Source organism: Schistocerca americana, chromosome 1 (assembly GCF_021461395.2).
Source record: "Schistocerca americana isolate TAMUIC-IGC-003095 chromosome 1, iqSchAmer2.1, whole genome shotgun sequence".
In the NCBI taxonomy this organism is placed as follows: Eukaryota; Metazoa; Arthropoda; class Insecta; order Orthoptera; family Acrididae; genus Schistocerca; species Schistocerca americana.
In genome coordinates, this window is record NC_060119.1 from 1,084,058,661 (window position 1) to 1,084,084,189 (window position 25,529).

A 25,529-nucleotide genomic window follows, 5' to 3' on the forward strand; every position below is an offset into this window, starting at 1 on the left:
TAGAAAAATGCTACTCAGGTTCAGAAAAGAACTCTACATAACAGCGAACAACCATAAATGTAAGGACAGCAGGACAACTCCAGAAAGAGCAGCTCCTTGTGTAGACGAAGAATCGTCCTCCGCCACTGCTACAGACAATGCTGTGGAGGTAACTACTGTTGAACTCTCAATAGGTCGTGGGTTGACCGAGCAACAAGATCGGCGAGTGTTAGCCGTTCTGTGCTACTTTTCGGATGCTTTCTAATTCGGAATGGAGGAGTGACAGACCAAGAAAACTTCGACAAATCAGTGTATCGATTCTTGGGAGCACCCACCAATTATCGAAATTCATACGGGGATGCCGCTGGTTGAAAGACATTAATTTGGAAGCAGAGAAAATACTGAAAGATTACACCTCTGCCGCTGTGGCCGAGCGGTTCTAGGTGCTTCAGTTCGGAACCGCGCTGCTGCTACGGTCGTAGGTTCGAATCCAGCCTCGGGCATGGATGTGTGTGATGTCCTTACGTTAGTTAGGTTTAAGTAGTTCTAAGTCTAGGAGACTGATGACCTCAGATGTTAAGTCCCATAATGCTTAAAGCCATTTGAACCATTTGATTTGACACCTCTGTCTTCATAAATTCCTCGGTGCTGTCCTGTGACTCTTGTGAAGGAGAAGAATTGCACAAGGCGTTTCTGTTCGACTATCGAAGAATAAACAAAACAATGAATAAAGATGTCTACGCACCGTCGCGCATAGATGACACCTGCTAAAAGCAGCGACGTATTTTTCAACTATGGGCATTCAGACAGGCCACTGGCAAATGAAGGTTGACGAGGTTGCCTGGAAAAATAAATGGTTCCCACAGTAAGGCCATACCCAACTACCTGTCCTATCCTTGTCAAACTAGACCCCTATCTTACGCAAATGCTTGTATGTATGGATTATGTTGATTTTATTGTTAAAACTACCATGACATGTACAGTATCATTGTAACAGTGATCCACGGATGAATGCAATTACTACTACTACGACAACTACTGCTATTACTACTAATACCACTACTATGATTTCTTATTCGTCTTCCGTAATATCATCAGTTTTTTGCTTTGCGAGCAAATCTCTATTGTAGTAACTTTTAGCCGTAGATTGCTTAATTCTCCAGGTTGTTAAAATTGCATCCATTGTGTACACTGGAATCTTAGTCTTCTTTTGTGCTAGCTTAATTCCCCCTTACATAAACGTGTAAAACTGTATTTGTAATCAATTCACGTTTTTTCAGTATATGCCAAATCCACTTCGTTTCCTCCTTTTAATTGTACCCTATAATTACCTTTCCTTCCCCATTCTCCTCAGTGTCTCTTCGTTTGTCACGCTACATAACCGTTTTCATTTTTCGTTTCCAACGTTTCCTTATTTCGGCGCCATTTGTTTCAATTCATGCGAATACCTGATCCACTTTTCCATCGCGTAAACTGTTTCCGACTAAATAAATCTGATAATTCGTAGTTTACCTCTTATGCAAAATAATCATTACAGCGGCTGATCGGACGTTAGGTCCACTACACAATTTGATGACCAGTGCGGGGTCTGCTAAATGTCTGCTAGAATACGCATTATGAGCAATTATAACTCTTTCATTTCTTCATTCTAGAGTTACAAGCACACTTAGTGAATTTGTCGTAGTAGATGGGTGTGCTGGTGTATGCTCTTTACGCCTTGTTGCTCCCAACAATATCAAATATTTTCATCAAAAACTTCAAATAACTGATCCGGATAAATAGAATGAAGTCTTTATTCTCCAACAGCTTCTGAACGATAGGATGTCACGTTATGGAAACTAAATGCTGATCTTTTAGCTGGAAGTTCAAGAGCGAGAAAAAGAAAGAAAAAACACTTTCTTAGTGTGTTTCTTCGTGGCGTCATATACAGTATAATGTGGCATGTCTGCCATCATAAAGCATCAACAACTGATACACTTTCACTCAGTTTTCTGAGGTATTTGCTTATTATTTTTTCAGCTGTGGCGTGATACGTAACCTGTTGGAAAACCAAAACATGCAACGAAGCGATCACTTAAATGAACTTATCCGTTGTATTAAAACTTTTTGACGGATCAGAGATGGAACCCGAAGCACAGATGCTGGTAGACAATTCTCTTCGAGTAGGAGGGAGACACACAGACAAATGGAAGAATTAAATCTTGCATAAAATGTAAGAAGATGAAAGGTAAGAGTGCGAAATCGAAGTTTAATCTGCCGGAAAGTCTGCTGGAAAAATCATATGGGATGGAAGCTGTGAGGCAAGAGCACTTGCACCAAAAATGCAATGAGCCATTTCTAAAGCGATCTGAAAAACCGGAAAATGCCTGGCGATCTTCAGATAAGAATCAGATCGAATATGTAGTACATTAAATACGGGTATATCCCACTGATAAAGACCACAACGTGTACGTATGTTCAGTTAAAGCTTTCGACCTGGTGATGGGTCCGAACACTTGGTCATTTTTCAGAATATGTACGTCATTCATGAATGCAATTCACTTCTCTAGAACTTTACTGTAACTGAAGTTACGTGTTCGTTCTACTTATAGCATCACAGCGCTTCCGTTGTATTAAATCGATGTGACCTAGTCCAGCAGCAAACCAGTATTATAGTTCTAATGAATAAGACCTTCGGTCTGAAATGTTTAGCAGTGTCATCGTCCTTGTGAGCGCCCGCGACCTGCAACTATCCGTTTTTGGAGAGGAGTGAGCCTTCGTTGCGACTACGCAGAGTCGGATCGCAAAAACAAACAAGAGGCTCTGGTTTTGTCACGGCAGGGGAGGGGGGGGGGGGGGGGGGGGGAGGCGGGGGAACAATTGAAGAGGGCGGCCGCTCGGCCTTAGCAGCGTCTTAAGGGAGAAGTCGGCGGTTTCTCGGGCGCCCTTTGGTACGTAAGAGACATCAGGAGAGCTTTGCCGCCGGAGCTTAAGAAGTTAGGTTAGGTATTTCCTATCTTCTGCAAAAATACTGCTTTATTAAGTTGCCATAGAGACGGGAGACTAACACACAGCCAGCCGCGCCTTTATATAACGCGGGTTTACCGGGGGACGAGAGACAGCAAATAAAGACCTTGTTTTTTTAAGCCCTCGGGGGAGCTTTTGGGCATTAGATGGCTTGAGACTTTTCCTCCATTTTGTCGCTGCGGCTTAGATTTATGAAAGTTTCACTTTGACGGCGGGTCGGCGAGCTTGTTAGTCGTGCCGGCGGCGGCAGCAACCCGGCGACCCGGGAGCCGGCTATTGAGTCCGCCGGCCTCCGCAGGTAATGAGGAAGGAGGCCAGAGGAACCAGCGTCACCCTCGTTCGACCCCACTTGGCACCTCCCGCCCGGAGTCCACGCACAATACGCACCAGCGCCGCGCCGCCGCCAAGTCTCACACTCACACACAAACACACACATACACCCACGCGCGCACACACACGTACGCTACAATGTGTAGCAAAAAGAAGAGCAGGACCCAGTCAGGACACGTCGAAGCTCTTCTTTTGCGAAGTACTATTTCCGTTGCCTTGATCGGATTTGTTCAGTCTTCCTGTAGTACCAGGGCACCACATCGAAAACAATAGTAATAAAAATAACACAGTCCAATGACTATTTGAACCTTAGTTTTCGTAGTTGATTACGAGTGTCACAGCATCTCGAAGTTTCTGTAAGTGTATCTGCGAGGTGTGTGAGAAAAGTAATGAGACTGATTTTTACCTCAAAATGCTTTTTTTCTGTCAAATAACAATAGTGTCCCCTTCAAGCAGCTCTCTTCAGCAGCTATACAATGGCGGAGTCGTTGTGCCCAATTTTGGTGGCAGCGCTCAAACGCTTCAACAGGTAGGACCATTAACATATTGGTCACATGCTTTAACAAGACTTCCTGTAGCTCTGAGGTCATTTTGACGTTACACCCCATATCGACAACCGCAGGAACTGTTATCGACTTCCCTCAGCGTTCTATGTGGGCCTTTCTCGCACGGATAATAGCTCACAAGACTTCGTGCACACTTGACGTCATTTGGCGCCACACACAGTATCGAAGCTTTATAAAAACAAATCGTCGTTGGTATGGTTATTATAATTATTATTATTATTAAATGTGGAGCTACAGAAGAATGCTGAAGATTAGATGGGTAGATCACATAACTAATGAGGAGGTATTGAGTAGAATTGGGGAGAAGAGGAATTTGTGGCACAACTTGACTAGAAGAAGGGGTCGGTTGGTAGGACATGTTCTGAGGCATCAAGGGATCACCAATTTAGTACTGGAGGGCAGCGTGGAGGGTAAAATTCGTAGAGGGAGACCGAGAGATGAATACACTAAGCAGACTCAGAAGGATGTAGGCTGCAGTAGGTACCGGGAGATGAAGAAGCTAGCACAGAATAGAGTAGCATGGAGAGCTGCATCAAACCAGTCTCAGGACTGAAGACCACAACAACACAACAACATTATTATTAAACGTCACATAGCCGGCCGGGTTGGCCGAGCGGTTCTAGGCGCTACAGTCTGGAACCGCGTGATCGCTACGGTCGCAGGTTCGAATCCTGCCTCGGACATGGATGTGTGTGATGTCCTTAGGTTAGTTAGGTTTAAGTTTTTCTAAGTTCTAGGGGACTGATGACCTCAGAAGTTAAGTCCCATAGTGCTCAGTGCCATTTGAACCAACCAAACGTCACATAATGACTTATCGACGGTTAAGGCTTTTATCAGATGTAAGCTGCAACACAGAGTCTCAATAAACGTCACGTAATGACTTATCGATGGTTAAGGCTTTTATCAGATGAAAGTTGCACCACAGAGTCTAAATTTCTGCAGTCTCATCGTACTGTAGTGTTTATGCGTATGTAGTTGTGTTGTATGAGGTTCCTGATCGTTTAACATGTCAGTCACATGCTTTTGAATGTTTTCCATAGTCCCAAAATGACCTACTCTTAAGAAATTTTTGAATTTCATGAAAAGAAAAAAGTCAAAGAGCTCAGGTCAGATGAATACGGGGGCTGTGGAATAACAGGAGTGCATTTTGAAGTCAAAAATTCCGTGATGGAAGTGGCAGTGCGACAGGAATCTTTGTCATGACGCAATGTCCTTTTATCTACAAGTCCGGTCTACTCTTTGTAAAACAATAGGATGACGATTTGTCCGCACGTACATATTCTTTATGAGGGATACCCCTACTGTCGAAAAAATAAATCAACATCGTTTCGATCTCTGATTTGCTCATCCGAGCTGTTTTCAGTCGAGGAGATGTCTCAGTGTGCCACTCTTCATTTAGCCTCTTTGTCACAGGATCGCACTCAAAAATCCAGGAGTCATCATCTGTAACCAGACGATTGAATAACTCGTGGTCATTGGCAATCATTTCAAGATTACCGTACACATTTCTACGATTGTCCTTCTGTTCAGTTGTGAGTACTCTTTTTTTTGCATACTTTTTGACACAAACTTCCGTATGTGCAAATCTTCGGTTAAAATTTGTCGTACGCTGGAAGAGCTTAAGGTCACCCATCATCCTTATTGTTAAACGTTGTTCTGATGTCACAAAAGTTTTTCAAACTGACGGTCTCCCTGAGCGAGGTTTATCTTAAACGTGTTCTCGGCTTTCCAAAAATGATTTGTTTCAGCGTAAAACCTGTTTCTTTATCAGGCATGTTCACCAAAGGCATGCATCAACTTTTCGAAGATCACACTCGCGGATTCCCCAAGTTGAACATGAAACTTGATAGCATAATGTTCTTCTAAATCCAGCTATTGAATTTTCGTAACACACAACAAAAACCCTTCACTGCTGGTGGTGCTGTAGAGAATCACGTGGTGGCCGTTCGGAGCTGAAACGCGGACCGAGCGTCTGGAAGGGATGAACACACCGGTCTATACAAGCAGAACAACACAGCGTTGCCAGATAGCTCGCTGTGTTGTCTGTCATATTGCTTTTCTCACATATCTCGAATGTCACAAACCTTTACACTAATTTTGAATTCGTGAGTTTGAAGAAGGAAGAGACTAACCGAAACTGCAAAAATATCTGACATTAGAACTGTGTCCGAGGAGACACAAGGACACCACATGGCAATTGGAGTCTTGTGATTTTTTAAATTATGGTACGTGAAGTTCTCAATTTAAATAACAATCATCTCAGGTAGACCCATGCAAATAAAAAAAATCGACTTTGAAGTTTTCCTAGCTTCTTTAATACCTAAAGGGAGATCGATTTTTTGATAGGCAGTGCAGTTCTGAGGTAAGGGGCTCCCCTGTCTAGTTGGGGTCCTAGGTTCGATTTCCAGCCAATGGAAATTTTCAGACGAAGTGCGTGTTTTGCAAGTATTCCAGTGAAGGACAAAATACATAAAGGTTAAAAAACAATCAGTAGCACTCGATACCGGCAATCGCTCATAATTGTTCCACTTCTTTTCGTTCACTTCGAATACCTACTTCATGTAAATATAAAATTCATCAAATATATTCCAACTAATAAACGTAACTGTCATTTTTGTGCAGAATGCATTTATACTTACATCTGGTTACACATCGCACACAAAAACCCAATTTTCATTGCGAATGTGCACTAAAGGTGCAAAAGTCGTAGGATAGAGATATGCACATGTACAAATGGCTGCAGAGTCGCGTTCACAGGGTATAAAATGCCAGTGCATTGGCGGAACTGTACTTTTTACTCGGCTGATGCATGTGGAAAAATTCCCGACGTTATTGTGGCCACACGATGGGAATTAACAGCCTTCGAACATGGAATAGTAGTCGGAGATAGACGCATGGGACATTCTGTTTCGGAAATCGTTGGGGAATTCAGTATTCCGAGATCCATAGAGTCTACAGTGTGCCGAGAACATAAAGTTTCAGGCATTATCTCTCAGCACGACCGAGGGCGTTTGGATAGAGTTGTCAGCGATAGCAGGAAGCAACACTGCGTGAAATAACCGCAGAAAACTATGTGGGAGGTATGGCAAACGCATCGGTTAACACAGTGCTACGAAATGTGGCGTTAATGGGCTGTGGCAGCAGACGACCGACGAGAGTGCCTTTGCTAGCGGCACGACATCCCTGGAGGGTCTCTCCTGGGCTTGTGGTGATATCGATTGGACCCTAGGCGACTGGAATACCGTGGTCTGGCCAGATGAGCCCCGATTTCAATAGGTAAGAGCTGACGGTATGGTTAGAGTGTGGCTCTGGCCCCACGATGCGATGAACCCAAGTTGTCAAAAAAGCACTGTGCGAGGTGGTGGTGGCTCCATAATGGTGTAGGCTGTATTTAAATGGAATGGACTGGGTTCTCTCGTGCACCTGAGAAGATTATTGACTGGAAATGGTTACGTTCGGCTACTTGGAGACCGTTGGCTGCCATTCATGGCCTTCACGTTCCCAAACAACGATCGAATTGTTATGGATGACATGGCGCCAGAACGTTGTGGGCAGTTCGAGCGAGTGGTTCGGTCACCCAGATCGCCCAACATGAATCCTGTAGAACATTTATGGGGTATAATCGAGAAGTCAGTTCATGCACAACATCCTGCGTCGGCAACACTTTCGCAATTATGGACGGCTAAAAAGTCAACATGGCTCAGTATCCCAGTATTTCAACGACTTGTCACGCAGAGCTATTGCAATAGACTGAGCACAAGGAGGTCCAACACAATATTAGGAGGTATCCCGTGACTTTTGTTACCTCAATGTATATTCTTCATTACCGATATTTTATAAAACTTTTAATAAAGATTTTTGAAATTTTAAAACAAGTACAAATTAATCTTTTTGTCTTCATGAATTTTCCGTTCCCCCGAAATGCTCACAGAACATGCAACTTACAAATTTATCACAACATGGAATCGAACCCAGGCCATCCATCGAACCTGTGACTACAAAGTGGCCGGCGAGACCACAAAGCTACGCGACCCGTAAAAGAGACCTCTCTTGCGGATATTACAGACACTAGGAAAATCTCAAAGTCCGATTCATCGAGATTTTTTAGATGTGCTTGCGACTGTTGGGGAAGATTGAAAGGTCCATCACACTCATTTGTTACTTTTCATGGCCAAACCCAGGTCTGCGAACGAACTTTATTGCAGAGTGCCACTGTCTGAAGAGTGCAATCACATTCCTGAATTCAGAATTTGTCGGAAGATTAATTAAACTTAACTCTTGACAGGTCTAATTTTTTTTCGGAGAATTATCTTTTGACCAAACGGATCAAGCACTGATAAATACCAATAACAGTCGAAAGGTACATATTTATGGTGTTAAAACAAAGTTCAAGTGCGTTTAAACTGAGCACCCAAATGAAATATCTCCATTTTATACTTCGCAGTTTGTTAGTAATATTGAATTAGTTCCGTACGTTAAAACGCTGGTCATGGAACATTATTTTGAAAACAAAAGTAGAATTACGAAGTTAAATCCATCCCATCGAGGGATACAAAATTACTGTGAAAATAAGGATATTTGTGCCCCTAAATTGGCATTTTCTCCCTTTTGGTAGAAGAGAGGTAAGTACAGTAAGCTACACTGTAACATATCCCTCCTCATTTAGTGATTTCACGGTCTGTAATGAGCAATCTAATTTCCTATTCCTTTTTTCAGCATTCGTTTTTCAACAACAATTTGCTATTCTAGTGGCTTAATATATTTAACAAACCCACCATCAACAGCATGAGCCATTTACTGTAAACCTGTTGGCCTGTAATACCAGCATAAACAATACTAAAGTTTTTTGTTTCGTATAAATAATTCACTTCTACATCTTAGTTATTGTAAGATTACTTGATTTTGGTGAGGTTTTTATTATTTAATTTCATCGGATCGTGTATCTTTCATTTAGATTCAGCAGTTTTTTTGATATTCCAGACATCACATTTTTGATCTCGACCAATCTTAAGATGCAGAAGACAGGTTGTGTAACGCAAGTGAAGATTTCCTTGGCAGCTCGGTACCCTCAATGTTACTCAGTGAGAAGGCATGCACGAAGTTTGTGGGAACTCCTTGCCTGTGGGTTGTAAAACTCTATATAGCTGGTAGAATGATAAAAGTCGACCTTCAGTATTGACAGCGTATTTGTCGCCCACAGCCATAGTGCATCGCGCAGCACTTAGCTATGTGGTAGACGGCATATTTAAACCCCCCACCGGCAAAAACTTTGAGGTTCGCCGATGACATTGTAATTCTGTCAGAGACAGCAAAGGACTTGGAAGAGCAGTTGAACGGAATGGATGGTGTCTTGAAGGGAGGATATAAGATGAACATCAACAAAAGCAAAACGAGGATAATGGAATGTAGTCAATTTAAATCTGATGATGCCGAGGGGATTAGATTAGGAAATGAGACACTTAAAGTAGTAAAGGAGTTTTGCTATTTGGGGAGCAAAATAACTGATGATGGTCGAAGTAGAGAGGATATAAAATGTAGACTGGCAATGGCAAGGAAAGCGTTTTTGAAGAAGAGAAATTTGTTAACATCGAGTATAGATTTAAGTGTCAGGAAGTCATTTCTGAAAGTATTTGTATGGAGTGTAGCCATGTATGGAAGTGAAACATGGACGGTAAATAGTTTGGACAAGAAGAGAATAGAAGCTTTCGAAATGTGGTGCTACAGAAGAATGCTGAAGATTAGATGGGTAGATCACATAACTAATGAGGAAGTATTGAATAGGATTGGGGAGAAGAGAAGTTTGTGGCACAACTTGACCAGAAGAAGGGATCGGTTGGTAGGACATGTTCTGAGGAATCAAGGGATCACCAATTTAGTATTGGAGGACAGCGTGGAGGGTAAAAATCGTAGGGGGAGACCAAGAGATGAGTACACTAAGCAGATTCAGAAGGATGTAGGTTGCAGTAGGTACTGGGAGATGAAGAAGCTTGCACAGGATACAGTAGCATGGAGAGCTGCATCAAACCAGTCTCAGGACTGAAGACCATAACAACAACAACACCGGCGCGCCACCGGTGAGTTAACTCTTCAGTAGTTAGCTGTCTCCAGTGGGATGGGGCTTATACGCCATCAGAAGACGCTCTGAATTCACAAGTCATCACTGCCTGCGACTTTGATTAGCCAGCGTATTTTTTTAAACAGTTGCTTTCCGAGCTTCACCCCAGACTCAGTGAATATTCAGACTTGTACCGACCTTGCTACAGAAGATTTTAGTCAGAAAATGAGAGAGCTATTCGGAAAGTAAGGAACTACTGGTCGTGAAATGGAAGCAGCAGTGAAAATCGAAACAGTTTTATTTGCAACAGTTAGCTACACCTTCCAAGGGAACTGTACTTCTGAAGCGGGCTGAGTTTCTTTGAACTGTTTCAAAACGGCAAATACACTACTGGCCATTAAAATTGCTACACCACGAAGATGACGTGCTACAGACGCGAAATTTAACCGACAGGAAGAAGATGCTGTGATATGCAAATTATTAGCTTTTCACACCATTCACACAAGGTTAGCGCCGGTGGCGACACCTACAACGTGCTGACATGAGGAAAGTTTCCAATCGATTTCTCATACACAAACAGCAGCTGCGTTGCCTGGTGAAACGTTGTTGTGATGCCTCGTGTAAGGAGGAGAAATGCGAACCATCACGTTTCCGACTTTGATAAAGGTAGGATTGTAGCCTATTGCGTGTGGCATTCTTGTTGCTATGTTTTCCCTTTCCTTCGGTTTTACTTTCTTATGTAGTATTTTCCTCCTTTTCCTGCTTTCTTTGAGTGTGTGCTTCAGTTTTATTAGGTCTGTCCACATTCGTTCCTTTTAATGTATGTCAGGGCGCTGATGACCTCGATGTTGAGCGCCCATAAGCCCCACCACACACACACACACACACACACACACACACACACACACACACACGCTCCGACTTAGATATCAGTCATAGCGTTGTACCAACTTTCCAATGCCGTTGTCATACGAGTCAGCCTCCTGTGAGTTCCCACAATTTTCTATGCTGAGCTTCAGGTCTTTGTTTGTGCCAAAATATCGTGTTCATAGCCAGAAATTCGTGTGAGAAGAGATGAAAATCGGAGGAAGCCAAGTCCTGGCTGTATGATGGGTGATCACACATTTCCCATTGAAAACGCTGCGGATCTGTCCTCATTGCCCATGCAGTGTGCGGCCGAGAACTGTCGTGCAGCCGGCCGAAGTGGCCGTGCGGTTAAATGCGATGCAGTCTGGAACCGCAAGACCGCTACGGTCGCAGGTTCGAATCCTGCCTCGGGCATGGATGTTTGTGATGTCCTTGGGTTAGTTAGGTTTAAGTAGTTCTAAGTTCTAGGGGACTAATGACCTCAGCAGTTGAGTCCCATAGTGCTCAGAGTCATTTGAACCATTTGAACTGTCGTGCAGAACGAACTGCATGACAGTTAAGTTATGTAGGGTTGCATGAAATCAGGCGAAATCTCACGTCAGATACACATACGTGATGAGAGACACTATTTTCTCAGCACTATGCACTTCTTTCACCAATTATACCCACTGCTGCATAGTCAGCATCCGAACGTAAGGACCAAACTATGCCTCTACCGAAAAAAGATACTGCCATTATCTTACATGGATGATCCTCCTGGGGTATCACCTGTAACAGCAATTTCAAACCGCTGCGTACCCTACAAAACCAATGCCTATTTCATCTTTGGAACTCCTAGATGGGCAAGGATCAGGGATCTTCTTAAGGAATTTCACATGGAGAACGTCAGGGATCTACACAAAAACAACTCATTACCATTGAAGCACTAAGGCCCACTGTGAGACATCTTGATTATGTGGGTTCTATGACCCCTGAGACGTGCATGGTATCAAAGTTACCCAATGACATAACAAAATAATATATGTTTGTAAACGAAAAGGAGGAAAAGAAGTGTAACGTTGTGTGACACAAATGTAAAGTTAACAGGAACAGTACACAACATTAACTATAATAAATTAACCAACACCTTGGGAGGGTGAAAGGACCTAGTGCTCAGCACCCTTCTCACTCGGAAATGAAGTGTAACCCTTTATACCCAGGAAGTCCAGCCACGAGGTAATAGTACTTCTATGAGACCACACAAAAAAATATTTTCTAGGCATCTTTAACCGCTCACTGTGCGCTCAGAATCGAGGAGAGTGGCGTGATGCTATCTACAGGCATACCAGAGACAGTACCCAACACATGTGTGCGAAGCTTAGTCGGATTTTTTTCTGTGATTTCGCGATGGATCGTTCTTTAGACCTCGTACATCGACGTAACACAACGCTACTAAGCACTATTGCTAATCAGAGAATACTGAAATGCATCAGCATTCAATACTGTTTGTTTCTATCAAGAACATTACTCTGTTTGAATATAAATCAGCCCCACGGAATAGCTCATAGCAATTCAGAGTTATGTGTATCTCAGTTTTTAAGTGTACATATTGCAAATAAACTTACTAGTGTGCTACCTTTCTGTACATGTCTGGCTGTCTTTCTTGGCCCCCTCGGTTACCATCACATTACAAACCACACAAGACAATAAAATCAATGAAACCTACCTCATTTAAAGACACGAAGAACAATTACTAGGAATAAACGATTTCATAATGGCCACTTCCACGAAGAAAAACCTCTTAATATAAATTAGTTGTTCACACACACACAAACAAATCCATACATTTATCCCATTCCCCGCAAGCGCACGGGTAATTACAAAAACTGAGTTAAACCATCATTGTATGAAAAGAAGTATAAATGTCGTTACTTATTAGTGTAGTGGGGAATCTGAAAATTTGGTATGTGTCGTAATAAGGCTACAGTTACATGTGAAGTGATTTCTTAAAGTGTAAGACAACGTCAGGAAAACTAGCTGCTTAAGTAACTATAGAATAACGAAGTAAGACGTGAGGGGTAACTGTGGTTAGGCGGATGAGTAACTTTCCGATTTACCACAAGTAACAAAGCGACAGGTTAATGCTTCTTCGAAGTGAAAAGAAACCAAAAATTATTCACTATTCTTCGGGTTTATATGTATTTAGCTAAGGCTTACGACAGAGAGAGGAAATATAGAGTATTAAAATAAAACGAAGAATTATTAGCAAAAAATATGAAAAAGATGCAGATCTGCTATTCATGGAAGGTTGCAATGAGATACTAAAGAAAAGCGAAGAAGGCTAAATTAAAGAAGAAGATTGGTTACGGAAATCGAATGAGTTCAAGAAATTATAGCACACATATTCAAAATTGAAGATGAAAGTTTACTTATAAAACATCGGGACGTAAAGTAATTGTTGGACACCATCGTAGACTACAAAGATCAAGGCTCAAGGTACAGAGTTACAGTGTTACTAGGAAAGAGACTGGAAAGCACAGGAAGTTATTATCTGAGAAGTATTATTGGAAGTCTATTGCAGAACTAGATATTCATCCGCAAGATATAACTGGATGCAGTTACTGACCTAGGGCATTTCACGTGTAACACCGAAAATGCAGATAAAACACTTCCTACGCCGTCCAAAAAATTTTCGACGTTTAATATCCGTTAATAACTTGTACCGTGTTTCTGATTCTAAAGCTGTGAGCTGTATTAAAAAATCTATATTTAATGAGTAATCGATGGAATAGTGTATTTATTTCTGACTGTATACGATTGATACTAATTATAATGAAAATATTATAAATTGCTCGGTAACAGCCAAGAGAGCTTCGTTTAATGTATCTACAGCAACGATGAAATGGAAGTAGCTGTTCCATTGCTTATCTTTGCGTATGGAGACACTCTGTCGCGTTGTGAGCAGAGAGGAAGCAGGGCAGCTTGAGTGATGAAAGAGAGCGGAAGTGTTCTTGGACGCTCCCGCCGACGTGGTGTGCAGCTATGCTCGCGCCAGTATCGATGCACCTGAATCGTTAACGGGCGAGTATTGAGAGCACGGGAGGAGTGGACGGGTGGAGAAAGCTGCAATTCCAACTATTGTCTGCCTCGCAATTATTCGTGGCTCTGGAGACGACTCGGGGTTCTCCAACGGCGGCAGCAGCAACAACGGCAGCTCGGCATTGTCGCCGGCTACATTCTTGGTCGTCCGCACAGCTACAACATCGTTAACTGACAGATACAGGAATGTAAAGACTTTACCCAGTCACGTTTCTTTCACAAAACAGGAATAACTTGAATAATAATAACTTGCAATCGATAAAACTTGTAGGGCACTAGTGCTCTCACTGTTCTCAGACATTATTACCAGGCAGGGTCCCTTTTCCATTCAGTGCGATCACCGAGTCTCATAAGAATATGAAAATTGATTAACTATTTACTGCCAGTTTTTTGTGTTTGCTAATGACTAGTTTCAGTCTAAATTTCCTGACTCAGTTACTGTTCATTCTTGTATTGCATAACAGAGGCGAAACTAGTTTGCAAATTTTATGGTTAACTTCATTTACTTAAAGTAACGTAAAATTTCACTGAAGAAACCGTTAACCAAAGATACAGCAGAAACTAAGAGTGCACAATTTCATTTATTCTGTATTTAGCTTAGCGAGTGACTTCTGCTGGCTTGGTATGTATTTTAATGTTGTAATTTTAAAAGTAAAAGCAGATGCTTATTTGCTTAAAGGAAATGCAATTCAATTTCTCAATAATGAAAAGTAAACTGGTTGCCTTTTTCTAAATTTTCCATTATGTTACACTGAGGTTACTGAAAGACACTTTTTACATCAGCAATTTTAAATTAAACGAGTCATTTATTTAACCAGTAACTCCATTTAACTTAACTTTCAACATTTAGTACTTCAGAATAAGTAACTGCGAACTCAGTGTTTTCTGATTCATTTATTTTCCCGTGAACGGTTGTGCTGTAGAAAAGGGTGACAACCTTCTGTTGCCACGCCGGTGGTTGTTTGCTTGAATTTCTTTGCCATTACCTTTCTTAAGATTCTGGAGATTCATTGCCCTAGCGGGCTGGCGACCGTTTAATTATCCCCTTTTTCAGTTAATTAGTGTTTTATTTCTATCATCAATGATTTTTGTTGTAAGTATTCCGTGGTACACTTTTTCTCCGCTGTGCGTTTCGTGAGCGATTGCACAATACTCCACCCATTTCAAAATTATCATCGTATTTGGCTTAATTTTCGAATAGATTCTTCCTTCAGAAGGGTCAATTGTACACTTTCCTCCAACTAACCGGTGTTATTTTCCTTCGGTAACGATAGCCTTACATCATCATCATCATCATCATCATCATTTATTGCCTTATCGGGCCTTTAAGGCCTACAGCAAGAAGAACAAAAGGAAAAGTAAAGACAAAAAGACTTACAAAAGTACTCTATACAGTAGTAAAAGTTACATATGTACATTACAGCTTAAAGAAAAACGAAAAAATAAACAGGGCATTCAATCAAAGGTTTAAAAGGCAAGAGGGATACATTACAGAAACAAAAAAACAAAAAAAAACACACACGCAGTGTCTGTCAATTACACGAGAGGAGGGAGCTGTTGCAGATGGCAGTCCATCTCATCCGGTCGTTGGCGTCCTCCTCCACGGCTGCTGGTTCCACTTCTTTCAGGATCGTTGTTATCCTATCCTTCCATCGAGTTCTTGGGCGTCCTCTAGGGCGTTTTCCTGTGGGTTGAGAGTGGAGGACTCTGTTTGGAAGGGATCCGTCTGCCCGTAGGATGTGGCCAAACCATTGGAGTCTCTTCTGCGCCAATATTCGTCCAATGTGTGGCTTTCCATACCGCTGGTATAAATCTTCTTTTTTCCTTCGTTCCCATTTACCTTCCATGGCATTGTAGATGGGTCCATATATCTTCCGAAGTACCTTCCTTTCAAAAGCACATATTGCTTCTTCTGCTGTTGCTGATGTTGCCCAAGTTTCACAGCCGTATAAAAGTACTGGTCTCACCAGTGTCGTGTATAGGTGGATCTTGTTCTTCTGCGATATCAGCCGAGATCTGAAAAGATTGTTCAGGCTAAAGAACATGCGATTAGCATTTGTTATACGTTGCTGTACTTCTTTCGTTACTTCACTTCTATTTGTTAGTATGGAGCCCAGGTACTTGAACTCTTCAACTCGTTCGAAGGTATGCCTGTCGACATCAATGGAAGGAGGGAGATCTCGGCGGCGTGATACAACAAGATATTTAGTTTTTTCCTCGTTCACCACCAGCCCAATTTTCTCTGCATTGTGGAGGAATCGGGAAGTATCCCTGCGTACTTGCTCTAGAGTGTCGCCAAGGATCACAACATCATCAGCAAATGCCAAGATTGTGTCTGCTCCCACCATCTCCATCTCTCTGGTTCGACAAGTGTCACGGCTTACTTTTTCCAGGGCCAAATTGAATAATATTGGCGCCAATGGATCTCCTTGTCTCAATCCATTTTGTATACTGAATGATGGTGATAGTTGATTACCAAACCGCACTTGGGCCGTAGACTGAGAGTAGCAAGCAGCAATTAAGCGGATGTATTTTGATGGGATGCCAAGTTCCTCTAACGTTTCCCATAACGTGGCGCGGTCAATGCTGTCATAAGCTTGTCGAAAATCGATGAAGATGAGGTGTAGATCCTTATTGAATTCGTAGAATTTTTCTATCAACTGCCTCACTTACTATACTGCCTTACTCACTATAAAATTTTATTAGGCATATGCAATCACGGTCCGTTATATCACAGTCCAGTAGGCCGATTATGAAGGGAGTTACACGCAGGGATGATCACTTTATGTAAAGGTGCATTCGGATAAATGTACGTCCGCAGAGCATAACTTCGTAAAATTACGAGGGTATTCACTTTCATACTGAAAAGTACCCGAACGATGTGAGTTGCATAGCGAGCTAGGTGGCGCAGTGGTTAGCACATTGGACTCGCATTTTGGAGGACGACGGTTAAGATCCTCGTCCTGCTATCAAGATTTGTAAATTATTAATTACATAACACAACATTGGCTTTGAGCCCGGGATCACAAACTCGTCCACTTGCTGGAGTTGTCAGAAAAAAATGAAAACCAAGTAAAAACATAACACAAAATTGACTTTGACTCTTCTGTACCATTGCCCAGGTGTAGAATATTCAAAGGTGCTCGAACTGGTGACCCTGGACACCCATACACTGGTGCACTCGTTGAATGAAAGAATTACAGGGTGTACATAAATTACGGGATCCCGTTCAATTATTTATTGCACAAGAACTAAACATTGTACAGACGTCACACATATTTCATTTTGAAGAGAAACTCTGAAAGTTTTTTTGCTTTTTTTTTGTTTTTTTGTTTTTACAGACATTCGATTTGCGAACTATGAGTGACCCACCAGACGTCAATACGGTAATCGAATTCTTGCCATACCCGTCCCAGAATGGCATCGTCGGCTGTGGCAGTCGCTTCCCGTATTCTCTCCCGGAGCTCTGCCACATCACGTGATAGAGGCGGTACATACACCAGATCTTTAATGTGGCTCCACAGAAAAAAGTCACACGGAGTGAGATCTGGTAATCGTGGAGGCTATTTCATGAACTCCAACACACAGAAAGCTCGCACCGCACCTGAATTCGCCATGTTTGCGACTAGCGCTCACTGTCGTCAAATTACCAAACTACGCTGGGGCGGTATACATGAAAAAAAACTTTCAGAGTTTCTCTTCAGAATAACATATGTGTGATATCTGTACAATGTTTGTTTCTTGAGCAATAAATAATTGAAAGTGTTCCCGGGCATTACGTGCACCCTGTATTTACTGCTTGCAGTGTTGCCTGCTGAAGAGAATTACAAGCAAGAACCATACGTTCTCTGCATGTCCTCTGGAGTTGCTGAAATATCGCGATGCACAACGTCTTTAATGCATCCCCAAAGAAAAACGTCCAGAGAATTTGAATCAGGAGACCTAGCAGGACAAGTACTGTTCCTTCTCGACCAATCCATCTGGCAGCATACCTTCGGTTCAGAACACGACGTACACGAAAGGCATTATGTGCTGAACATCCATCGTGTTAATACCACATAAGCATTCTGGTTCCTAGCGACTCTTCGTCCAGAAGAGGAGGAAGAATTCGTCTGTGGAAGTTGGCATTCGCTGTGCCGTTTAGACTACCACGGATGAAATAAGGGCCAATAATTGTAGTACCAAGCATCCCACACCAGACGTTAACTCTCCATTGACGTTGATGTTTCACCTGTCTAAGCCATCGTGGGTTGCCGCTTGGCCAATAATGCATGTTCCTTGTATTCATCTGTCCTTCGTTTGAGAAGGAACATTCATCGGTAAATAGAACAATGGAGAAGAAGTTCGGGTTGGCGAGGATTTGCTGCTGTGCCCACTGACAGAACTGTACACGATTCTGGAAATCATTCCCATGCAATTCTTGATGTAGGTGTACATGGTAAGGATGGAACCGGTGACATGTAAGAATACGATGTACACTCGTTTTAGGAATGCCAGTCTCGTGATCAAGTTGTTGTGTGTTCACATGTGGATTCATAGCAACGGAAGCGAGAATAGTAACTTCGGCAGCTTCGTCTGTGCGAGTGCTACGACGAATGCGTTGTCGTCGGTTGAAACTTCTCGTTTCCTGAAGCGTCGCAACAAGACGAGAAAACATCCGTCGGGAAGGTGGGTTCTTGTCAGGATATCGCTCTCTGTACAGTTCCGCTGCCTGCGTAGCATTTCACCTATCTTCAACAACAACAACAACAATACAGGAAATGTTATGTCGATGCAGTTTGTAGGAAGAACAGCCTTTAGTGTATGCCTATTGTACACAACAGTATTTAAAAGGACTAAACTACTCTACTAAATGTACCCGTACAAAAGAAAACAGTATTGCAATTACTGTTCTGCTAACTCACATTCCCCATGGATGAGTAACATTTCTACCTTCTCTTCGTTGGTGTACATTCTACTCACACAACTCTTCAACTGACATTGGTTGACGGAATGACGGGTGTGCGTTTTACTTATGTTTTCATTTGTCCTACGTCAAGGACACCTCGTTGGTGTGTTCCATTACCCCGTGTACCTGCACTGAGTGCTGGGAGCGTCAACATCAGTGTTGTGTTATGTAATTAATAACGATGTGTTACAGTGAATTGTTCACTGTGATACATTTTTGAAAAGGTCATTAGGAGAGGAAATGACTTACCGAATAAAAAATACAGGGTACCATTTGAAAAAGTCATACCGCTGTAAAAAAACAAAGCTACAAGTAAGGCAATCATGCCGAATGATGTCCCCCTGACGGCTAAAGAACTTTTGCTTGAAACATTTTGTAATTTGCATCTGGACAAACAATTATTTATGGTGTTCAAGATAAATAGGACAACCTGTATATATGTATGGAAATACTGACTTTCTTGTTGTTGTTGTTCTTGTCTTCAGTCCTGAGACAGGTTTGATGCAGCTCTCCATCCTACTCCATCCTGTGCTAGCTTCTTCATCTCCTAGCACCTACTGCAGCTTACATCCGTCGGAATCTGCTTAGTGTATTCATCTCTTGGTCTCCCTCTACGATATTAACCCTCCACGCTGCCCTCCAGTATTAAATTGGTGATCCCTTGATGCCTCAGAACATGTCCTACCAACCGATCCCTTCTTCTAGTCAAGTTGTGCCACAAACTCCTCCTCTCCCCAATTCTATTCAATACCTCCTCATTAGTTATGTGATCTACCCATCTAATCTTCAGCATTCTTCTGTAGCATCACATTTCGAAAGCTTCTATTCTTTTGTCTAAACTATTTATCGTCCACGTTTCACTTCCATAAATGGCTACCGAGCGGGGTGGCGCAGTGGTTAGACACTGGACTCGCATTCGGGAGGACGACGGTTCAATCCCGCGTCCGGCCATCCTGATTTAGGTTCTCCGTGATTTCCCTAAACCACTCCAGGCAAATGCCGGGATTGTTCCTCTGAAAGGGCACGGCCGCCTTCCTTCCCAATCCTTCCCTAATCCGATGAGACCGATGACCACGCTGTCTGGTCTCCTTCCCCAAACCAACCAACCATAAATGGTTACACTCCATACAAATACTTTCAGAAACTACTTCCTAACACTTAAATCAATACTCGATGTTAACAAATTTCTCTTCTTCAGAAACGCTTTCCTTGCCATTGCAGTCTACATTTTATATCCTCTCTACTTCGACCATCATCGGTTATTTTGCTCCCCAAATAGCAAAACTCCTTCACTACATTAAGTGTCTCATTTCCTAATCTAATTCCCTCAGCATCACCCGACTTAATTCGACTATATTCCATTATCCTTGTTTTGCTTTTGTTGATGTTCATCTTATATCCTCCTTTATCCTGTCCATTCCGTTCAACTGCTCTTCCAAGTCCTTTGCTGTCTCTGACAGAATTACAATGTCATAGGTGAACCTCGAAGTTTTTATTTCTTCTCCATGGATTTTAATACCTACTCCGAATTTTTCTTTTGTTTCCTTTACTGCTTGCTCAATATACAGATTGAATAGCATCGGGGAGAGGCTACAACCATGTCTCACTCCCTTCCCAACCACTGCTTCCCTTTCATGTCCCTCGACCCTTATAACTGCCATCTGGTTTCTGTACAAATTGTAGATAGCCTTTCACTCCCTGTATTTTACCCCTGCCACCTTCAGAATTTGAAAGAGAGTATTCCAGTCAACATTGTCAAAAGCCTTCTCAAAGCCTACAAATGCTAGAAACGTAGGTTTGCCTTTCCTTAATCTTTCTTCTAAGATAAGTCGTAGGGTCAGTATTGCCTCACATGTGCAAACATTTCTACGGAATCCAAACTGATCTTCTCCGAGGTCGGATTCTACCAGTTTTTCCATTCGTGTGTAAAGAATTCGAATTAGTATTTTGCAGCTGTGACTTATTAAACTGATAGTTCGGTAATATTCTCATCTTTCAACACCTGCTTTCTTTGGGATTGATATTATTATATTCTTCTTGAAGTATGAAGGAATTTCGCCTGTCTCATACATCTTACTCACCAAATGGCAGAGTTTTGTCAGGACTGGCTCTCTCAAGGCTGTCAGTAGTTCTAATGGAATTTTGTCTACTCCCGGGGCCTTGTTTCGACTCAGGTCTTTCAGTGCTCTGTCAACCACTTCACGCGGTATCGTATCTCTCATTTCATCTTCGTCTACATCCTCTTCCATTTCCATAATATTGTCCTCAAGTACATCGCCCTTGTATAGACCCTCTATATACTCCTTCCACCTTTCTGCTTTCCTTTCTTTGCTTAGAACTGGGTTTCCATCTGAGTTCTTGATATTCATAAAAGTGGTTCTCTTTTCTCCAAAGATCTCTTTAATTTTCCTGTAGGCAGTATCTATCTTACCCCTCGTGAGATAAGCCTCTACATCCTTTCATTTGTCCTCTAGCCATCCCTGCTTAGCCATTTTGCACTTTCTGTCGATCTCATTTTTGAGACAATTGTATTCCTTTTTGTCTGCTTCACTTACTGCATTTTTGTATTTTCTCCTTTCATCAATTAAATTCAGTATCTCTTCTGTTACCCAAGGATTTCTACTAGCCCTCGTCTTTTTACCTACCTGATCCTCTGCTGCCTCCACTATTTCATTCCTCAAAGCTACCCATTCTTCATCTACTGTATTTCTTTCTCCCATTCTTGTCCATTGTTCCCTTATGCTCTGTACAACCTCTTGTTCTTTCAGTTCATCCAGGTCCCATCTTCTCAAATTCCCACCTTTTCGCAGTTTCTTCAGTTTTAATCTACTGTTCATAACCAATAGATTGTGGTCAGAGTCCACATCTGCCCCTGGAAATGTCTTACAATTTAAAACCTGGTTACAAAATCTCTGTCTTACCATTATATAATCTATCTGAAACCTTCTAGAATCTCCAGGGTTCTTCCATGTATACAAACTTCTTTCATTATTCTTGAACCAAGTGTTAGCTATGATTAAGTTATGCTCTGTGCAAAATTCTACCAGGCGGCTTCCTCTTTCGTTCCTTAGCCCCAATCCATATTCACCTACAACGTTTCCTTCTCTTCCTTTTCCTACTGTCGAATTCCAATCACCCATGACTATTAAATTTTCGTCTCCCTTCACTACCTGAATAATGTCTTTTATCTCATCATACATTTCATAAATTTCTTCATCATCTGCAGAGCTAGTTGGCATATAAACTTGTACTACTGTAGTAGGCGTGGCTTCGTGTCTATCTTGGCCACAATAATGCGTTCACTATGCTGTTTGTCGTAGCTTACCCGCACTACTATTTTTTTTTTCATTATTAAACCTACCCCTGCAGTACCCCTATTTGATTTTGTATTTATAACCTTGTATTCACCTGACCAAAAGTCTTGTTCCTCCTGCCACCGAACTTCACTAATTCCCACTATATCTAACTTTAACCTATCCATTTCCCTTTTTAAATTTTCTAACCTACCTGCCCGATTAAGGGATCTGACATTCCACCCTCCGATCCGTAGAACGCCAGTTTTCTTTCTCCTGATAACGACGTCCTCCTGAGTAGTCCCCGCCCGGAGATCCGAATGGGGGACTATTTTACCTCCGGAATATTTTACCCAAGTGGAAGCCATCATCATTTAATCATACAGTAAAGCTTCATGCCCTCGGGAAAAATTACGGCTGTAGTTTCCCCTTGCTTTCAGCCGTTCGCAGTACCAGCACAGCAAGGCCGTTTTGGTTAGGCCAGTTCAGTCAATCATCCGGACTGTTGCCCCTGCAACCACTGAAAAGGCTGCTGCCCCTGTTCAGGAACCACACGATTGTCTGGCCTCTCAACAGATACCCCTCCGCTGTGGTTGCACCTACGGTACGGCTATCTGTGTCGTTGAGGCACGCAAGCCTCCCCACCAACGGCAAGGTTCATGGTTCATGGACTTTATAAAATGGTTCAAATGGCTCTGAGCACTATGGGACTCAACTGCTGAGGTCATTAGTCCCCTAGAACTTAGAACTAGTTAAACCTAACTAACCTAAGGACATCACAAACATCCATGCCCGAGGCAGGATTCGAACCTGCGACCGTAGCGGCCTCGCGGTTCCAGACTGCAGCGCCTTTAACCGCACGGCCACTTCGGCCGGCGGACTTTATAAACAAAAATTTATATATACACTAGTAGTGAAAAGCATTTTTCCTGTTTTATAGAAGATAACACACACCCGCACACACCCACACAAAATGACAGATACACTCTACAATGATTCAAAAGCTCCCACCCAGAAACGTTCAACTGTTCAGCTGTCCGCAACTTGTTTCTGTTGTTTGTAAACAGTTACACGAAAGATTACTTAGTGCAGGCCCTCAGGCCTTCACATTGAGGACACTCGAGAAACAGGAAAAAGTAAGTGAAATATATTGCAAACACACACACACACACACACACAAATTTGGTAACGACGTATACACGGAGGTCCATTGGTCGTGACCGGGCCAGATATCTCACGAAACAAGCGTCAAACCAAAAAACTACAAAGAACGAAACTTGTCTTGCTTGAAGGGGGAAAGCAGATGGCGCTATGGCTGGCCCACTAGATGGCGCTGCCGTAGGCCAAACGGATATCAACTGCGTTTTTTTAAATAGGAACCCCCATTTTTATTACATATTCGTGTAGTACGTAAAGAAATATGAATGTTTTAGTTGGACCACTTTTTTCGCTTTGTGATAGATGGCGCTATAATAGTCACAAACATATGGCTCACGAATAGTTGGTAACAGGTAGGAATTTTAAATTAAAATGCAGAACGTAGGTACGTTTGGACATTTTATTTCGGTTGTTCCAATGTGATACATGTACCTTTGTGAACTTATCATTTCTGAGAACGTATGCTGTCACAGCGTGATTACCTGTAAATACAACATTAATGCAATAAATGCTCAAAATGATGTCTGTCAACTTCAATGCATTTGACAATACGTGTAACAACATTCATCTCAACAGCGAGTAGCTCGCCTTCCGTAATGTTCACACATACATTCACAATGCGCTGACGCATGTAGTCAGGCGTTGTCGGTGGATCACGATAGCAAATATCCTTCAACTTTCCCCACAGAAAGAAAGCCGGGGACGTCAGATCCGGTGAACGTGCGGGCCATGGTATGGTGCTTCGACGACCAATCCACCTCTCATGAAATATGCTATTCAAACCGCCTCAACCCCATGCGAGCTATGGTTCAAAAAATGGCTCTGAGCACTATGGGACTTAACTTCTGAGGTCATCAGTCCCCTAGAACTTAGAACTACTTAAGCCTAACTAACCTAAGGACATCACACACATCCATGTCCGAGGCAGGATTCGAACCTGCGACCGCAGCGGTCGCGCGGTTCCAGACTGTAGCGCCTAGAACCGCTCGGCCACCCCTGCCAGCGCGAGCTATGTGCCGGACATCCATCATGTTGGAAGTACATCGCCATTATGTCATGCAGTGAAACATCTTGCAGTAACATCGGTAGAACATTACGTAGGAAATCAGCATACATTGCACCATTTAGATTGCCATCGATAAAATCGGAGCCAATTATCCTTCCTCCCATAATGCCGCACCATACATTAACCCGGCAAGGTCGCTGAAGTTCCATTTGTAACAGCCATCGTGGATTTTCCGCTGCCCAGTAGTGCATATTATGCCGGTTTACGTTACCGCTGTTGGTGAATGACGCTTCGTCGCTAAATAGAACGCGTGCAAAAAATCTGTCATCCTCCCGTAATTTCTCTTGTGCCCAGTGGCAGAACTGTATACGACGTTCAAAGTCATCGCCATGTAATTCCTTGTGCATAGAAATATGGTACGGGTGCAATCGATGTTGATGTAGCATTCTCAACACCGACGTTTTCGAGATTCCCGATTCTGGCGCAATTTGTCTGCTGCTGATGTGCAGATTAGCCGCGACAGCAGCTGAAACACCCACTTGTGCATCATTATTTGTTGCAGGTCGTGGTTGTCGTTTCACATGTGGATGAACACTTCCTGTTTCCTTAAATAACGTAACTATCCGGGGAACGGTCCGGACACTTGGGTGATGTCCAGGACACCGAGCAGCATACATAGCACACGCCCTTTTTGTGCATTTTGATCACAATAGCCACACATCAACACGATATCGATCTTTTCCGCAATTCGTAAACGGTCCGTTTTAACACGGGTAATGTATCACGAAGCAAATACCGTCCGCACTGGCGGAATGTTGCGTGATACCACGACTTAAACGTTCGCAACTATTACAGCGCTATCTATCACAAAGCGAAAAAAATGGTCCAACTAAAACATTCATATTTCTTTACGTACTACACGAAGATGTAATAAAAATGGGGCTTTCTATTAAAGAAAAACGCAGTTGATATCCGTTTGACCAATGGCAGTGCCATCTAGCGGGGCAACCAAAGCGCCATCTTGTTTCCCCCTTAAAGCTAGACGATTTTCGTTCTTTGTAGTTTTTTCGTTTGATGCTTATTTCGTGAGATATTTGGCCCGGTAACTATCAATGGACCACTCTGTACATACAAAATCTTTGTCGATTTTCAGATATGTAAATACTGACTTTATGAAGTCAACTTTATGTGTATACTAGTGTTTTATAGAAGATAACATAAAATCCACTGATGATGCTGGAAC